This window comes from Episyrphus balteatus, chromosome 2, assembly GCF_945859705.1.
Source record: "Episyrphus balteatus chromosome 2, idEpiBalt1.1, whole genome shotgun sequence".
Taxonomy (NCBI): Eukaryota; Metazoa; Arthropoda; class Insecta; order Diptera; family Syrphidae; genus Episyrphus; species Episyrphus balteatus.
This window is the reverse complement of record NC_079135.1, coordinates 73,858,246-73,875,055: the sequence shown is the minus strand read 5'-3', so window position 1 is coordinate 73,875,055 and position 16,810 is coordinate 73,858,246.

Below are 16,810 nucleotides of genomic sequence, written 5' to 3'. Positions count from 1 at the left end.
GAATAGGTATAATGGCTGAATTATAAAATTTTTCTTTGCAAAATATCGGAATTGATACAACGAATATTATAAGATTATTTTTTAATAGCACAGCAGTTTTTATAAGTGGTAACATTTCAATAGTTATGTTATAATCTCTCATTTCATCAATATTAAACATATCGTGTTCTAGTAAGTTTATTTTTGATAACAAAATATTGTCTTTAATTTTAGAGATTTTATTTTTTAAATTACATGAGTACATGTAAAGCTGTAGGATCAAAGAGTTTTTGTCCGTCTTAAAAAGAATGTCTTCTGTCAAAGTCGAAATGTTTTTATAAAATTGATTCATTTTCACATCGTTTTCTATGATGTGCTTTCTGATGGTTTCAAAATTCTGAATCATATTATTATTTATTTCAACTTGTTTGTTCGTTTCGTCAGTTAATTGTTTCATATTCTTTTCTACATTTTCCATAAACGAATATATTTGCTTAGAGTCTTCACTGTCCATAGTTCCTGCTAACAATTTCATACCGTTACCCCAAATATTTATTAAACCTCGCTTTTGGCGTGTAGTTTTCATGTAGTTTCTAAAGCAATACAGTTCTTGTACTGAATTACTTGTTTTAAGGGATTTAAAGCTTGTTTCAATTGCTTCTGTCGCCTCTAAATATTTTGATATGTTTACAATGTGTAAAAACTTATTGTAATGATCAATTATTTTAGTTTCTTCGAATCTGACAATGGTATACCCATTGTCATTATGAATTGGGGTAATGTCAATTCGTTGTCCGCTGATTAGAGGAACTAACAGCATTAGAATTGCCAACGTCATCATTTTGTCTGTAATGATAATTTTGGAATTTAGTTTTGCGTTTGACTTGGTTCTTATAAGATTTTTTTGGATGTTTGTCAGATATCAAATGATTTCCTGCTTGTTTATAGTTTTTTATATTTATATACTTAGGATTTGACTTCCCTATTCTATTATTTCTAACGAATTCATTTTCAAAATTAGTAACAGTTTCTCTGTTTTCGTTCAACTTATTTATTTTATTTGTTTTATTTGCATGTAATAACTTAGACAATGAGGTAATTTCTTCCTCTGAAATAATATTGTTTATAAAGTCTATTGGCCTCATTTTCGTACTTGTATGAATTGTATTGTTGTATAAAACAACAGCTTTAAAAACTTTTTCATCAAGACTATCTTCGTTGCAAGGATCAGCATTAAACAGTCTTATGTGTTCATTAAATGTTGAATGCAAGCGTTCTATGTCAGCATTGCCAGTTTTCAAATAAGGAGTTGTGACATGAAGTTGAATGTCATATGAAGTTAAAAATTGTCTTATTGAAACTGTGTCTAGTTCGTTATCAGTAACGATAAGTTTTGGCTTTCCCAAATATTGCATTCGGGTTTTAAGTGCTTTTGTAATTGAAATCCATGTTCTGTCTTCTAAAAGGTCAGCCGTAGCATATTTGGTGAGTTTATCAATTGTTGTCAAATACATGACATTTCGCATAGGAAACCATATATCTACGTGAACAATATCGTTATGTCTTGTAGGGGTATCTGTTATATTAAATTTATGTTTTATAGGCATTCTGTCAAATTTAGCTGAGTTACATATGTTACAATTATTTATGAATTTTTGAATTTCTTTTTGAAGGTTTGGATAATAGTAGTTAGCTTTCATTTCTAGGAATATTTCGTTAATCCCTCTATGATTATTTTTCAAATGTTCATATTCAATGATTTTCAACAATTTTTCTTTATCGGTTAAATCTTCCAATACTTTACTAGTTTTCATTATTTTGAGATTTTTATTTTTTGAAAAATATTTTACGTAATTGTTTTGAAAAGTCAAAAACAATTCATTATCCTCACAAAATACAACTATTAAACCTTTTTCGGGTAATTGATTTCTCATCAATTCTAATAAATTGCTTTCAGAATTTATATACAACGTGGTTCGTATTTTCTTTTTAAAAATAATTTTTTTTGTCGTGGATTCCCTTATTGATTTTTTTAATACGAATTGGTATTTAAAAATATTCAGTGGTTTTTCAGTAATAGATATAAAATCGGCACTGTCAGTGTCTGCACTGTGCACGGTGTCAATTTCGTCATCAAAGATCTCGTTGAGATTTATTAAAACTTCATCTGCATTGTCGATCTTTTCATAGTTTATTCTGCTTAGCCCGTCGGCTACTACATTTTCTTTGCCTTTAATATACTCTATTATGAAGTCAAACTCATTTAATTTTATTTTCCAACGTTGTAATTTCATGTTGGGCTCTTTTAAGGAATTTAACCAAACTAATGGTTTGTGATCAGTTTTGACCACAAAACTTCTTCCATATAAGTAAGGCCTGAAATGTTTGGTTGCCCAAACAATGGCCAAAAGCTCTTTCTCTATTGTACTATATTTTTTTTCGTGATCATTCAGAGATCGACTTGCGAAACTTATAGCCTTATTATCTTGGGTTAAGACTGCCCCTAACGCATAGTTGCTGGCGTCTGTTACTAATGTGAACTTCTTTTTGAAGTCAGGGTGTACTAAAATTGGATCATTTTTAATTAGTTCTTTAAGCTTATGAAACGCAGCTATGAATTTTTTGTCTTTTTTATTGACTTTGGTATTCTTTTTCAAGTACTTAACAAGGTGATGAGCAACTTTAGAGTAATCTTTAATAAACCGTCTGTAATAACCTGTGATGCCAAGAAAACTTTTAATTTCTTTCTGATTACTCGGGAGTGGTATTTTGTCTATAGCTTCAACTTTTTTAGGATTAGTTTTAATGCCGTCAGGTGTAACCACGTGACCTAAAAATGCGGTTTCTTTTTTCATAAACTGACATTTATTCAATTGAATTTTTAGATTAGCCTCTCTTAATCGTTTCAAAATTTTGGATAGTGATTCCATGTGTTCTTCAATACTAGTTGAAAAAATCAAAATGTCATCCAGGTAAACAAGACAAATTTTGCCAATATATTCTTTTAATACATTGTTAATCAGTCTTTGAAATGTGGCAGGTGCATTACGCAATCCAAATGGCATACGAAGAAATTCGTAGTGACCATTGGATGTGGAAAACGCGGTCTTATGAATGTCGCTATGATGCATTTCAATTTGATGAAATCCCTTAGCGAGATCCAGCGTTGTAAAGTACTGACATCGACCTAATTTATCAAATATCTCTTCGATATTTGGCATAGGCTGTCGGTCTTCTATTGTTATCTCATTAAGTTTTCGGTAATCGATAACTATGCGCCACTGTTTTTTACCTGAAAGGTCTTCTTTTTTGGGAACTACCCATATTGGACTATTGAAAGGACTATTAGACTCCCTTATTATACCCTGCTTAAGCATTTCTTCAATTTGTCTATCAACCTCATCTCTATGTACTTCCGGATAACGGTATAGTTTTGAATAAACTGGTAATTCATGTTTTGTATGTATGTGATGCTTTACTTCATTTGTAAACGATAAGTCATCATTTTCATTGTAAAATGTTCTTTTAAATTTCTTCAAAACACCGTAAAGTAAACCTTTCTCATGTTCACTTAAATGCTCGCTTTCAATAAATTCACCTATATTGTTATTGATTCCCACCTCATTATTAAAATTAATTTCTACTACATTTTCATTATTATATGCAAGATTGTCATAAATTTCTTCTTGTTTATCGAAATACAACTTAAGCACTGCTTTATTCAATATTAACTGCTGTTTAGGGTAATCTACAATTGCATTAAATCTTTTAAGAATATTATTACCTATTATTCCATCGTAGTTATTTTTGAGATCGTGTTCTAGAAACTCGCAAAAAACATCTTCGTTTTCATTGAATTCCTTGAAAACTGGAATTGAACACATTGTATTTAAAACAAAACTATCTCCGATCGATCTCACTGGTATGTGAACTTGTTTTTTCCATTTTGGGTGACATATCTGAGGTTTAATGACACTGACTTCTGCGCCTGTATCAACAATAAAGTAAAGTTTTCTAATTTCAGTATTAATTATTATATAGGGAAGGTGTTTGGGCTCTCCATTAAAAAATTTCCCAATTCCATTGGTTCTGTGGATCGTGCACCACTGTTTTGTTGATTTCTACTTCTATTAGCAGATCTTTGATATTGGTTAGAATTGGAATTATTTCTGAAGGGGTTTCCATTTTGCTGGTTGACGTTAAAATTCTGATAATTTCTACTAGTACGCGTATTTCCTGACCCATAATTATCAAAAGGGTTTTGATGATTTCTATTTATATTTCTGTAAGTATTTCCTGATTCTTGGTTTTCGTTTAAGTTTTGATTATTCCTATTAATATTTCTATATGTGTTACTTGATTCCTGATTCTCATTAAAGTTTTGATTATTTCTGTTTCTAAACGTATTAGTACCTCTTTGGAATTCGAAGGAATTTTGATTGCTCCTACCTCTGTATGGATTTCCTGTTGATTGATTTTTATTCGAATTTAAATTATTTTTGATATGGTTTGATTGATATGCTGTATAACTTTGGTGACGCGCTTCTAAAATTATTTTATAAGCGGCATCTAGTGTACTTGGGTTTCTACTAAAAACTAATGTTTTAGTAGGCTCTGGAAGATTCTCTCTAAAAACATTCAGAGCTATCCTGTTTACCTCATCAGTTGTGTAGTTTGTGTCACCGTGTGATAGAATACGAATATGTATTCTACTGGTAATTTTGTTTATTTCATAAAAATACTTTTCAATAGTAGAGTCTACTCTACACATTTTCAATTTGTCTATTAAGGTGAAACTATTTTCTTTTTCACCGAAATTCTCAAGCAAAATTTCTTTGATTCTTTTCCAGCTTTCTATTAAGCCGTGTCTTTGGAGAACTGGACGTGTGCGTCCAACGCATTTATTTTTAAGGAAACCTATTAGAACTTTTTTGTTGTTGTCGTCAAAGCTATCAATCGTAGGAACTAAATAGTCAACCTGCTGTAGAAAGTCCACTAAATGGTTTTTGTCGGTTCCGTCAAAGTCTTGTATGTTCTTAATACAATTAAGAATTAAATTCATATTTTCTACTGAATTAGCCATTTTTTTTTTTTTTTTTTTTTTTTTTTTTTAACAAATGTTATAATAATGTGGAGAAAAAAAAATGTATGATTTTATTTTGAATAATGAATAATTTTTGTTTATATGTATTAACAAAAACATACACTAAAAGACAATTAAAAAATTCACTGGAGTCATTTGATTCAAAACAGCTTAGCTAGCTATATTATTTTTTTTCTTCTTGCACTATGTATCTCTTTCAATATTTAGATAGGGTTTGCTTTTTGTCTTACAATTTTGGATTGGACACTTTGTCGCCTTCTTTTTCAAATAGACCATTTATTTTATGATCAGGTATTTATGAAATTCACTTATATTTCGTTATAAAATACTAAAGTAAGAATTGTAACAAAAAAAAAAATTATAGTTTTGTTTTTTTTTTTTCACTTCATTTTGGGAAAACACATTAATGAATTGCTCATCAAATTTTATACACTAGGTAGATGGCATAGACTTTTTTTTTTTAATTTTATTTATTTTTCTTTCTCTTCAATTCTTTTTGGCACAGCTATGTTTAGTTAAAATATAATATTTAATAATAATAATCACCATTTCCTGCATTTTCAATCCTATTTCGTGTTGAATTACATCTTTTGTGCTCATCCATCGCTTTGCAATAATTCTTTGTCACTTCTTCAAATAGGGATTTCGATTTTGGGCACAAATTTTTTTTGTTGTTGTTTGAGTGTGGTTTTGTTGTTCTTCTTTATATTTTTTTTATTTTTAATCCTCGTCGCCAGTGATCGTGGGTGCCGTGGTTGATTTAAAAAATGTATTTATTTGCTTTTCTTAAAATGATATTTTATTATTTCAATTTGTAATAAATATTGTAACTTCAACTTCTGACGATCAAAACACAACTAGTGTCAATAGGTATCTTAAAAGAGAAGCAAGCAGCAAGTTGTGGGCGAGAATGCATTGCAGCTAAAAGTGCTGCATTGCATTCTGCGAATTCAAAGATAGATAAGATTCTTATTAAAAGCATTCTTATGAGAAGCATAAGAATTAAGAATGTGCTGACTCTATTTAAAGGGTCCGGATGTGACTATATTTTTTCGTTAACTGATGTATTTTTTCATAAGCCAATGTAATATTTCATTATTATATGAAGAATTTTCATAAGCTTATGAAGATTTTCGTTAGTTAATGTTGAATTTCATAAGTTAATGAATTTTTTCGTTACTTAATTAAAACTTTAATAAAGCAAGGAAAAAATTCTTATTTTTATTCTTTAAAATGAGTATGAAATTTTTCGTTAATTGATGAATCTTTTCATTGAATTGGATTTTTTGGCACTAAAAAGGGAGAAAAAGTGTATGAAACGTTTTCATTAATTGATGAAGGGCCAACGAAAATGTAGTGTATGAAACAATTTTCGTAATTTTACGAAATTTATTATTTTCAGTGTAGATTCTTGTTTCTTATCTTACAAGTAACATAATTGATAAAATTTCAATAGGGTACCACTAATATTACTCTAGTATTACACAATTTTTCAAAAATACCCATATTTTCTTTACTTTAAAAAAAAAACACCCTTTCACATAAAAAAAAATTATAGACTTACATTATTCGTAATTCCCACGGGAAAGAAAAAATATTTAATGAATTTCGTAAGGGTACCTACTATTTATAGATAGATTTTATCGGACTTATAGCTGATTTTTCCCTATTTCCCAAAAAAAAAAAAACACCCTTTAACCTAAACTATTTTTATAGACTGTTCGGGTTCTTGGTTTCTGTTATAAATAAAACATTTTTACCAATTTTCATTGGTGTAACAATTTTTTCCTAGTTTTTGTGGTACTAATTCCGAATTTCATCATTTCTTAAAAAAAAAAACACTCTTTCACTCAAGATAATTTTGTACACTTTATGGATTCTTAATTCTTATACCACCCAAAACACTTACACCAAATTTTAAAAATTAATAAAATTTAAGTCAGCTGTTATGATACCTTCCTCACACACATCAAACATAAAAAAAACACCCTTTCACCAAAAATATTTTTAAAAAATTTATGAATTCCTTGTCCCTGTTTTATCTTAAACCTTCACGCCGAATTTTATCAGTGTAGCATGTTTTTCACATGGGTTTCGGTTATATTTTACTTGTTGAAGTAAAAAAACAAGCACCCTTGTTTTTAATCGGCAATAACTTTTCTTAGAGAAATCGTATTGACTTTATTTTTATGTCATTAGATTCAGCATCAAAAAATACCTTGAAAACATGTGTCATATGATGATATTCGACAATCAATTTTTTCAGTATATTTTTGACCTCCCTCTTGTCCGCGAAAAAACACTCTTCCACCTCCACCCATTTTTTTTATAGACTTTTTTTGTACTTGGTTCTTATCCCAAAAGCAAACTTTTTGCCAAGTTTCATGCGTGTAACAATTTTTTTTTTAATGCCTATTTTACCTGTACTATACGTATGAATTCACTTTAACTACAATGACAATTTTTTTCAAGCTTTTGATATCTGACACATAATACTGCTTATAACAGCAATAGTTTTGTTAAACAAGTGTTGAAATGAACCTTTTCAAACAAGTCTTAGAGATGCCTTCCTTTGCTTATACATTCAAGCCTTTAATACAGGGTGTCAAACAGTCACCGCGCCAAATGAAAACCATGGGTTCCTGACGTCATTTTAAGTCGAAAAACTTAAGTGGTAATTTTCTCGTTTTCGTCCCGTTTTTGAGTTACCACTGTATTTATGATTTTTGCTCTCTTGTCCTTTAACTGGCCTTATCTTTGCTAAACTAAGTTTGATTTGAAAGATTTTTTTTATAACCAATCAAGAACTTATTACAGTTTAAGTTTGTCTCAAAACTTTTTTTTCTGCGGACAACCGTTTTTTCACAATTTTGCATCAAACACAATTTTCTTCGTTTTTTAAGTTGTTTTTTACACTTTCATATCATTTAAGTCAAAAAAACACGTTAATGAGTATTAATTTTTTGTCCTTCTTATTAAAGCCCAGTTTATTTTCATAAAAAAATAAGTTTTATTTCATAAAAAAGGCTACTGAAAGTAATTAAAAAAAATAAACAAACTGAGTGAATTAAAAAAAAAAAAATAATTTTTAAATACAAAATTAATTTTATGAATTAAAAACTTTTTCTGAGTTATTGTGGTTAAGAAAAGAACAAATAGATAAAGCTCAGAAAAAGTTTTAATTCATTTAAATTAATTTTGTATTTAAAAATTATTTTTTTTTTTAATGTCTCACGGAAAATGTCTCACGGCAAATGTCTCACGGTAAATGTCTCACGGGAAATGTCTCACGGTAAATGTCTCACGGTAAATGTCTCACGGGAAATGTCTCACGGGAAATGTGTCACGGTAAATGTCCCACGGTAAATGTCTCACGGGAAATGTCTCATGGGACATGTCTCATTTTAAATGTCTCATGGAACATGTATAATGTCAAATATCTCATGGGACATGTCTCATGGGATATGTCTCATGGGATATGTCTCATGGGACTTGTTTAATGGGACATGTCTCATGACACATGTCTCATGGGACATGTCTCATGACACATGTCTCATGGGACATGTCTCATGACACATGTCTCATGGGACATGTCTCATGACACATGTCTCATGGGACATGTCTCATGACACATGTCTCATGGGAAATGTCTCACGGCAAATGTCTCACGGTAAGTGTCTCACGGGAAATGTCTCACGGGAAATGTCTCATGGTAAATGTCTCATGGGACATGTCTCATGGGACATGTCTCACGGTAAATGTCTCACGGAAAATGTCTCATGGGTCATGTCTCACGGCAAATATCTCACCGCAAATGTCTTAAGGTAAATGTCTCATGGCAAATATCTCACGGGAAATGTCTCATGGAACATGTCTCATGGGACATGTCTCATGGGACTTGTCTCACGGGAATGTCTCACGGCAAATGTCTCACGGTAAGTGTCTCACGGGAAATATCTCACGGCAAATGTACCACTTTAAATGTCTCACGGGAAATGTCTCATGGGACATGTCTCACGGAAAATGTCTCACGATAAATGTCTCATGGGAAATGCTTCATGGAACTAACAATTATATCACTTGAACAACTTAATACTTTGTTTCGAAAAAATCAAATCCCGCCGAAAAACACAAAACTTGCCCAGACACAAGCACTTTCCTTTCGTTTGAAAAAAAACTCGACTGCATCTAATTTTGAATTTTCAATATTTCGTCCAGTTGATTTGACTTATTTGACATTTAAACACTCCTGCTTCTTTTTTCGGTGTCGCTTAACCTACTGGTTCAAAAATTGAAGTAAAACCATGCTTAGTTTTTGAGAAACCTGCCTATACCACATTACCCAAGTGTACCACATTTACCTAAATTACTCTACGAATGCCCTACCTGATAAGACTGTTGCCCTACCTTAAATTCAACTCTGGCTACGGGCCTGGTGGTGGTGTGTTCAAAATATGAATAAAATGATATTTATTTTGAAAAAATCATCTATTCTTTTTTGTTGTAACTGTCGATAATCAAAAAATCACAATTTAGATATTGGAGGTAATGAATAAACTCAGAGACAGATGGCGTTTAAAACTCATGTTTAATTATGAATTGTTTCTTTCACGAGATACGCCATCTGACTTTCAAATAATATATTTAAATACACGAACCGATTTAGAAAGCTTTTGGTTTCTATTTTGGCTGTATGAATTCGTTAAGTTAATTATTTTTATAAATGTATGCCCTTTAGGACAAAAGCTTACTTTGAAATATGAATGATGTCCCATAAGCATTTTATAATTCAGACAATGAAACATAGGGGATTCTTTGTTTCTTTCGAATAAAAATATTTTTTGTTTGGGAGCCTCTTTTCTCAACACATTTCCTTGGTAGAATTAATTCAAAAGCGTTCAATGTTGATCGATTTTAAAATGTTTCGTTAAAATCGGTGAAATAGCTTACGAGAAAGTCAGAAATTAAGAAACTGGTTCTATGACAGACAGGTACCGCTAATAACGGTACCTAATATTGAAAATATTTTTTAATAATTACACTGGTCAACAAGGTTTTTGCCAAAAGAATCAAATTATACTTTTCTAGTAGTTTTGGATGTGCAGAACTCGAATCTGAAGTCAGAAATTTCTTATTGGCCTCCGTTTTTGAAATATTACCGTTACAAAATGTCAAATAACGTCATTTTGGCTGTTTTTGAGGATATGTTTTTATGTGGGGTAATTTATTATGAATAAATTTGTAACGGTGCCTATAAGAACTGTTTTTATTCTTTCAAAAAATGTTTAAATCTTTCCGATATCTCTTTTATTGCCCGAGATATTTAGAATTAAAGTAGCGGTCTTTGACTCAGAAACAGCACTGGCCAACTAAATTAAACTTTTTTTTACTACAAGAACAAAAATATTTTTTTCTAAAGGTTTTTGGGTTGCTGAACTCGAAGTGAAACCTTAAAAATCATTAAGAAAAAAATCGAAAAAATATAACTTTTTTTTATTCCATCACTTTTTTTATATGACAACCTGCAATAAATTTTATACCATCTGAAAGCTTATTGTTTCAGCTCAAAATATTTATATCGATTATATGAAATTAATTGAAATTTTGCACAATCATAATTTATTTAATTACCTATCTACTGTATTAATTTCATTCATCTATCTATAACAAAAAACTTATGATCAATTGATTTTTCGTGTCGCTTTTTCGTTTCATCTTGTTTCAAATCACTACGATACTAAAGAAGTTTTCACTTCAAAAATTCAAATCTAGGTTTTACTTTATTAAGATCTGTCATTAGTTTGGTCAAAAACTGTTGCGTTCCAAACTGTCATTTGTGACTTGTTTCACTTCAGTTTTTAGCTCTCCACATACCTAATATCAACGGATAACCAAGAAGCAGTTAACTCTTACGCCGAAGCTACCGTGGCTAAACGACAACCAAACCAAACACAACTCAACCAAACCAACCCTACAACTTGACATCCGCGTCTGAACATCCCGAGGACCAACTAGTCAGCAGCCTTGTTAAATTAAGTTTATCCATATATTGTATTTATTTATGTTTTATTACTTAGCCCTGATTTTTTAATCGTCAGTTAGACTGTCAGAAGAATATATGTCAAAATAAAATAAACTTTTATTCCTAGGAATAAGCTCTATCTGAGGTTTATCTGACTATTGAAAAATTGGACCTAAGTCATAGTATAAAGTGGCCCCTTTTGTGCCGACGCAGTGAATACGCATTTAACCGATAAAAAGTTAAATGACTCATTAAAGTGAAAGTGTCCAAAAGTGCAGATTCGCGGTTTTGGCTTTGTGCCGACGACAATATGTTTGTTACATATTTTGGACATGTTCTCATTCGCAGTAGTTCGTAGGTCTTTTCTAAATTTCAACTGAAAATATTTTTTGTTGAATTCAAATTTTAATATTTTCCGTTTCAAGTGCAACTTGAAAACTTTTCATACCTTTTTGAAAATAACAGTAACAGGGCAAGTTTTCGAATAATAAATCAATGAAATTCAATTTTTTTGTTAATTTGTTAATTTAAAATTAAAGTTAAAATTTTATTTAATTTAGAAGTTAACAAAATGACGTGTACGAAATTATAAACAGTTAACTAATTTACAACAATATGACTTTCATTGGAGAAGAGTTTAACTGCATTAAAGCTTTCCTTTCTTTTTATTAGTTGCAAATTTTATTTCAGAAATATTTTTTTGATTGTTTTATGTTTTCTGATATGTTGACTACACATTTAACAAATTTAATCCAAAAAAAATACTGAAAACTCTATAGTTTTGTCAAAATCTTTTTATGTTGTGCGTATAGCAAATTCGCACATCAGCCATCAATGTATACTTATGTATATAGCAACGCCTTTTCTTCTTCACTCTTCCTTAAATTTTATTATTTTGTTTATTTTTGAAAAAAAAAAGTTTTAAAAATCAGTAAAATTACATACATATGTATATGTATATTTGTATACCTATATGAACAACCACAAACCTTAAACTCTGCTGAAGGTAACCCATGAATACCATTTTACTTTGCATGTCAAAATGTCACAAACTTTTAATGGAATTTTACATAATTTGATATGAAAATGGTTCGTTCAAGAAAATGGGTTGTTGTAGGTATGTATGTACGTCGGCGTTGTTCGTTGGTCCATTGTAAAAGCTTCGTTTTGAATCTAACCATATTGGTGTATCGACACATTGCATATAAATGTTAAATAATAAATCTACTTTTGAGTTAATGGTGAGAATGTTATTTTAAACTACAAACAGTAATTTTTGTTTTAATAAATATAATTGTTCATTTTTTAATAACAAAATACCATACATAAATATAAATTGAAATATAACCTTAAGAAGAAAAAATGTAACACGACCGGCGCAACTGGTATTGCCATGTCCAAAGGAAAGGAGAGACTAAAAAAAACCGTCAAATATGCAATTTTATACAGTACAAAAAAAGAGCTGTAGCAAATCGTATGTATTCGTTACTAAAATGTGGATATTCACTTCAGTAACGACAACGAGTAACGAAACGGTACTTTCTAAACAGTATCGTTGCTCGTATGTTTCGTTAGTGGGTACTGAAGTAACGAAACATCAAAACATACGAGATACGAAACATACGAGTAACGACGCGATTCCAATTTCAATACTAAATCCGATGTATGAGATACGAAACAAAGTGATACACACAATTTGTCGTATTTCGCATCTCGTACCAGAATCGTTTCCGTAGTCATATAATGCTAACTCCAGATAATTATCTGGAGTTTACTTTTGTCTCGATAAAAACAGTAGTGCCAAGTATCAATTAGAGCTCTTGATTTCGACCGGGTAGTACCCGTCTTCACAAATACCCGGGTACTCGGGTACCCGAGTATTCGGGTATTACTCGAGTACCCGGGTACCCGGGTATTCGGTTACCCGGGTAGTTCGGGTACCCGGGTACCCGGTAGTTTCATGTATTATAATACCCGAGTACCCGGGTACAAAAAGCCATTTGTTTGTTTTATTTGGAAGCGTTTGATTCAAGAGTATTAGGGCCATGAGATCTATGATGGGTGGACATTTTTTTTTTACCAAAAACCAAAAATGATTATTATATTCTAAGCTACAATTTAAGATAGTAAACACTAACTTTAGGTGTGTTTTTTGTTTATCTATATTAGACTGGGCCAAAAAAATAAAATATTTTTTTTTTTTGAAAGTTACTCCGAAAATCTTGTTCAGGATGATGAATAAAAATTTGGTGAAAATTTGAGCCGTTAAAAATAATTTTAAGAGGTCTATCATCGGTGTTTTTTATTTTTATACATTATATGATGTGTTACAACTGCTAGACGATCAAAGTAAAAAAAATGTCTGTTCATTTTTTCTTATATAAAATTAAATTTCCTACAAAAAAGATCTGATGGAAAATTTTCGTCAGACGAGCCGTATTCGAGTAATTAAGCTTTTTAAATCGAAGTGTTTTTTCAATTTGACTGTTTCACTTTGGAATTTTGTGATGAGCAAATAAGTGAATAGAAAAATAAAAAAAAGTAATTTTCCCTAAATTGAGTTCTGAAGAAGTTATTCACGATTTAAATCGAGAAAAATATATTAAAAATTTTTTTTAATTGTGAATAACTTCTTCAGAACTCAATTTAGGGAAAATTACTAAGAGACCTTTTTTGTAGAGAATTAAATTTCCTAAAAGAATCTGTCATGGTTTTATTTTTCTATTCACTTATTTGCTCATCACAAAATTCCAAAGTGAAACAGTCAAATTAAAAAAACACTACACGGCAAGGACCCTTCTCCGGTGAGCATAATTCGGCCACCCAGAGGAATGGAGACGATGCGGATATTGCATCTTTTGATTTTTGCTAGTAAACCAAGTTAAAACTCTTTTTGCTTTGAATTTAATTTATTGCCTTCACCTATGGTGTGTTATTTACCGTTTAAAATGCTCAGTATCAACAATTTTCCTAACAAATACTTTTTTTTTTTTTGATACCCGAGTACCCGGGTACCCAGGTATTCGGGTAACTAAACAACCGGGTACTCGGGTACTCGGGTACCCGAATACCCGGGTACCCGGCTACCCGAGTAATACCCACAAACTCGGGTACCCGGGTACTCGGGTATCATAAGAAAAAAAAGTATTTGTTAGGAAAATTGTATAGAAGTCCGTTTTGCCCCATCACGTCAGGTTTTTGAGATAACCTCAAAAAATGTCACGAAAACAAAAAATTTTTTTCTCTGATCTAGATGTGCGAATATACTAATCATAAAGTTTTTGGATCGCTGAATCCAGATTCGAAGGCAATTTTGCCCTATCACGTAAGGTTTCCAAAAAAAAAACAAAATTTCTTATCTGGGGTTGCGTCTAAGTTTTTCATATAGTTTTTGGGTTGCTAAAACCGAATCTGAACTCTATTTTGCCGTATCACCTCAGGTTTTTGAGATATCCTCAAAAAATGTCAGATAAGAACTTTTTTTTTTAGTTTAGACATTTTTTGAGGATATTTTTTTCGTGACATTTTTTGAGGTTATCTCGAAAACTTGACGTGATGGGGCAAAACGAACTTCGGATTCGGTTTTAGCGACCCAAAAACTATATGAAAAACCTAGTCGCAACCATAGGTCAGAACTTTTATATTTTGTTGTGTGGCTGTGTAATCGTTGTGGTATTTACTCAATGTGGCCAAAATATGCCCACACCGCAACCAATATTTTTAGTTTTTATGGCCTTGGTGTTAATGGTCTTGAAATGTAGCTTAATAATGTATAATATTTTTTTGGTTTTTTTCAAAAAATTTGTTTATTTTCAGTGCAAAATTTTCAACACAAAAAAAAAGCAGAGAAAACGAGGTTTGAAAATCACTATCAATAGAAAAATAAATGAAAAATTGTTCGACATGGTTGGATTGAAGTGGTGATATCGCGAGATCTGCAAGATGTACTTTTTAAAAAAAGTCTTTAAAGAAAAAGAAAAAAGTTTCCACGTTTGATTAAAAAAAAAATAGAAAAAAATTCAATATATAGCTAACTTCAAACTCTTATTACATGAGAACGCCGCAACTTATGTTAGTGTTTATGTCCTTAAAATGTAGCGTAGATTATACAAATAATGCTTTTTGTTTTTTTTTTCTTTTTTCAAAAACAAATTTTTTACCCCCCTATACCAACGTATGAAACATAGGTACTTAAAATACCAAACATATGAAACGTATCAAAAACATGGAATATACGAAATGTACGAAACATACGAAGCATGCGAAAGTAACGAAAGTAACGAAACATACGAAACACACGAAGCAAACGAAATATACGTGAAATACGAAACATACGAAAGTAACGAGTAACGATATTATTGATGCGGGTACTAGTATCAAAAGTAACGTATACAACATGCGGGTACTCATTTTTTCGTTACTTTTACAGCCCTAGTACAAAAACAAAACCATTCAGGAGATCTCAGAAAACGAATATCAAAAGAAAGCTCTTTTTTAGCCCTACCTATTCAAAATTCAAATCCAAAAGTTTCTTTTAGGTCTGCGTCTGGTAGCTGAGGTATTTGCAATCACAGTAATTTTTATTCTTACAATACCTTCGGATCAAAGTCTATAGACACAAGTTTTGGTTTAAAGAAATAAGCTTGTATTGAACAGGCCTATGTAGGTATTTAGGTTCAAAAATTACAAATCTATTTGTTTTTTACTTGGCGAAAAAATTCAATTTTTTAAAATATCCTCCAATTCATCAAAAGTTGTTTGTTTGACAACGTCCTTTCGGAAGATTTCAGTTTTCATACAGGTTGTCCCAAAAGTAATGGATCAAACGAAATATGCTAATAGGTCACCTTAAGTTCTCTCAGAATTTGGTAACTTGATCATCCCAAATCCTTACGGTTTTCATTAAATGTAGTTCTTGTGAAATTTTTAGAAATTATAACCTTGCAAAAGTGTTTTGTTTTTTATTTCTGCTCATAATTGATTCTTGATTTTTACAATTTACAATGATAAGAAACAATTAATTGATCAAAATATTTTTCATTCCATACCCCATTTAGCTGAAAATTAAAAACTCAATTTCTGACTTTGATTTTGCTCTGAAAAGCCCTGTTTTGCTGAATTCGAATTGTATTATTTTTCGATCTAATTTCAACTTTGGAAGATTTTATACCTTTTTGAAAACTTCAATATTGGGACAAGTTTTCAAAGTAATAAACCAGTGTCACACCATACAAATTTTTTTCTGAAATAAAAGTAAGAAATCGAGATTTTAAAATGGGGTATAAAATAAAAAATATCTTGATCAATTAATTGTTTCTCATTATTGTGCAGTGCTTTGGAGGAAGCAAAACACTTTTGCAATGTAGGATCTTTTCGAAATTTCGAAAACCGTAAGGATTTGGGATGAACAAGTAACCAAATTCTGAGAACCCTTAAGTTTGCCTATTAGCATTTTTCATTTGATCCATTACTTTTGGGACACCCTGTATAAGCAACATTCAAAAAAATTGAAACGATTTCAACTTTGAAAGGGCAAAGATACCCAAAAGTCATTTCAGTATTGAAAAAATATTTGATTTCGACCAATTGACGAAATTCGAACAGCATTATTTCAAAAACTATTAAGCTTGAAGAAACGCGGTTTTAGAATCAAATTATAGGAAATTTAATTAGCTTAAGGGTTAAGGGCTTTAATCATCAGAGAC